At 41.3% G+C, this 3,773-nt stretch overlaps 1 pseudogene; it reads left to right on the top strand.

Moving 5' to 3' along the window:
• Positions 1-424: 424 nt before the first annotated feature.
• Positions 425-1,103, top strand: LOC740504 (large ribosomal subunit protein uL13-like; annotated as a pseudogene).
• The last annotated feature ends 2,670 nt before the right edge of the window (positions 1,104-3,773 follow it).

Below are 3,773 nucleotides of genomic sequence, written 5' to 3' on the forward strand. Positions count from 1 at the left end.
GAGAGGCATAAAGAAAAACACCGACACTACAGCTTATGTGATTCAGCTAATGCAAGTGCTTAGAGAGAAATTCTATGCTGTGAACATGTGTTAAAAAAAATAAATCATGGGAGGCCGAGACGGGTGGATCAGGAGGTCAGGAGATCGAGACCATTCCGGCTAAAACGGTGAAACCCCGTCTCTACTGAAAAATACAAAAAATTAGCCGGGCGAGGTGGCGGGCGCCTGTAGTCCCAGCTACTCGGGAAGCTGCACAGCGTGAACCCAGGGGGCGGAGTCTGCAGTGAGCCGAGATCGCGCCACTGCACTCCAGCTTGGGTGACAGCGAGACTCCGTCTCAAAAATAAACAAACAAACAAACAAATAAATAAATAACCAAGCTTTCACCTTAAGAAATTACAAAAAGACTTTCCCAAGCGGCTGCCGAAGATGGCGGAGGTGCAGGTCCTGGTGCTTGATGGTTGAGGCCATCTCCTGGGCCGCCTGGCGGCCATCGTGGCTAAACAGGTACTGCTGGGCCGGAAGGCGGTGGTCGTAAGCTGCGAAGGCATCAACATTTCTGGCAGTTTCTGCAGAAACAAGTTGAAGTACCTGGCTTTCCTCCACAAGCGGATGAACGCCAACCCTTCTCGACGCCCCTACCACTTCCGGGTCCCCAGCCGCATCTTCTGGCGTACTGTGCAAGGCATGCTGCCCCACAAGACCAAGTGAGGCCAGGCTGCTCTGGACCGCCTCAAGGTGTTTGACGGCATCCCACCGCCCTAGGACAAGAAAAAGCAGATGGTGGTTCCTGCTACCCTCAAGGTCGTGCGTCTGAAGCCTACAAGAAAGTTTGCCTATCTGGGGCGCCTCACGAGGTTGGCTGGAAGTACCAGGCAGTGACAGCCACCCTGGAGGAGAAGAGGAAAGAGAAAGCCGAGATCCACTACCGGAAGAAGAAACAGCTCATGAGGCTACAGAAACAGGCCGAGAAGAACGTGGAGAAGAAAATTGACAAATACACAGAGGTCCTCAAGACCCAGGGACTCCTGAGCCCAATAAAGACTATTAATTCCTCAAAAAAAAAAAAAAAAATTACAAAAAGAACCGTAAACTCAAACTAAACAAAATAGAGAAAATAATAGAGGATAAAAATAAATGAAATAAAGGATAGAAAACATTAAAGAAAATCCAGATAATCAAAAGTTAATTATTTGAAAAGATCAACAAAATTGATAAACTTTTAGCTAGAATGACTAGTGTAAAAAGAAAGAAGATTCAAATGACTAAATTCAGTATGAGAGAATATAATTATTAGCCTTACAGAAATAAAAGGAATTATGAAAGAATACTGACTAATATGGCAACAACTTAGATAATTTAAGTGTATAAATTCCTGGTAAGAGAAAAATTACTGAAACTTATTCAAGAAGTAGGAGATCAGACTCAATCTATAGGAATTTAAATGACTAATTTTAACACTTTCCACAAAGAAAATCATAAGCCTGGATGGCCTCACGGGCAAATTCCTCCAAACATGTGAAGAAGAATTAATAAAAATCAAACCCTCTTCCAAAAAATAGAAGAGGAGGAAACACTTTCAAATGCATTCTGAGGCCCATATTATTATCATACTAAGACCACGTAAAGACCTCATAAGAAAAGAAACTACATGACAATGCCTCTTATAAAGATAGGCATAAAAATTCTCAACATAATACACGCAAACTGAATCCAACAACATATGCAACGGATTTTGCACTGTGACCAAGTGGGATTTATCCTAGGAATGAAAGGTAGCCTTAACACCAAAAAGCAATTAATGTAACATAACATATCAATAGATTAAACAAAGAAACTATATGATCATTTCAATCAATTCAGAAAAATCATTTGACAAATTCCAATGCCCTTTTTATATAAAACAAACTCTCAACATGATAAAAGAAACACTCAAAAAACTAGGAATAGAAGGGAACTTCCTCAATCCGATAAAGAGCATCTACAGAAATCCCAAAGCTAACCTCAGATTTAATGGTGAAAGACTAAAAAATTTCCCCTTAAGTTCAGGAAGAAGACAAGTATGTCCACTCTTGTCACCTCTACTCAACATTGTACTAGAGGGTCTAGTCAGGGAAATTAGGCAAGAAAAAGAAATAAGACACATTCAAATTGGAAAGGAAAAAGTATAACTATCTCGACTAGCAGATGGCATAATATTGTATTTAAAGAATAGTTGCCAAGCTCATTCTTGTTGTTGGCATAATATAGTTCCTAGCAGTTGTAGAGAGGTTCCTGTTTTCTTGCAGGATTTCATCCAGAGACTGTTTTTACCTTCTAGAGGCCTCCCTCATTTCTTGCCGTGGGGCCCCTTCCTTTTTCAAGGCAACAACAGCACATCAAATCTTTTTCATGCTTTGAATTTCTTGACTTCCTCTTGCATGACAAGCTGGGAGAAACCTTCTGCTTCAAAAAAGGCTCATGTGATTAGGTCAGGCCTAACAAGGTAATTTCTCTATTTTAAGGTCAACTGATTTGGAACTTTAATAACATCTGCAAAATTCCTTCACAGCATGGAAGGAATTTTGGACCATGAGACAAACCCCAGTACATTTGCTGGAACTGAAATGTAAGGCAGTACCTAGATTCATGGTTGCTTGACTAACTGGGAGAAGGTGTGTGTACACCAAGGACCAGGAATCTGAGGAGGTGACCATCTTAAAATTCTTCCTGGCACATTACACTTTCAACAAACTGTCTAAAGTGTTAGAGCATTTGTAAATGTGTGTTCAAAAAATTTATCAGTACAAGAACAGAGAAAATGAATGCCAAGCTGCATCGTGGATATGCAAAGATGAAGAGTTGATCATTGCTATAGTACAGTACATAATGTGTAATGTTAGAGTATGGTACAAACAGAAGGTGGCTAGAATATAGTGTGAAGTGGAAAACAAGCGAAGGAGCACAGAAAGGTAAAGACCAGACTTTTATGCCATATTAAAGAGAGTAAGCTTTATTCTGCTGGCAATGGGCAGCCGAGAAACAACACAGATCATTTCCTTGTACACAGATTACTCTGATAAGAAGAATCCACCTGGTGCGGCGGCTCACACCTGTAATCCCAGCACTTTAGGAGGCCTGGGGGGGGCGGATCACAAGGTCAGGAGTTCGAGACCAGCCTGGCCAATATGGTGAAACCCCATCTCTACTAAAAATACAAAATTAGCTGGGTGTGGTGGTGCACGCCTGTAGTTCCAGCTACTCGGGAGGCTGTTGCAGAAGGATCACTTGAACCCAGGAGGCAGAGTTTACAGTGAGCCAAGATCGTACCACTGCACTCCAGCCTGGGCCACAGAGTGAGACTCCGTCTCAAAAAAAAAAAAAAAAAAAAAAGAGTAAGGAAGAATGGATGCTGAAGCCTGGCTGCCTGGGTTTACATCATGCCTCTGTTCATTACTAGCTCTGTGATCTTAAGTAACGAGTTACTTAACCTCTCTGCACCACAAAGTCTTATCTATAAAAAGCATACAATAAGATTACCTACTTTATGGGGTTGTCTTGGGGATTAAATGAGTTGATAGGTAAAGCACTTAGAACAGAGGCCCATACAGAAATGCTACTTAAGGGTCTGCTATAATCATCATCATTGAAAGAGTAAGACTGGAAAATTGAGAGCATTTAGAAAGCTTTTGAAATAATAAATACATGATGAAGGCAGCAGCAGTAAAGACTGAAGCACCTAGCACAGATTGAGAAATACTAGGAAATAAATTTGACTGGACTTCGATATGGGG

Source organism: Pan troglodytes, chromosome 4 (genome assembly GCF_028858775.2).
Source record: "Pan troglodytes isolate AG18354 chromosome 4, NHGRI_mPanTro3-v2.0_pri, whole genome shotgun sequence".
Classification (NCBI taxonomy): Eukaryota; Metazoa; Chordata; class Mammalia; order Primates; family Hominidae; genus Pan; species Pan troglodytes.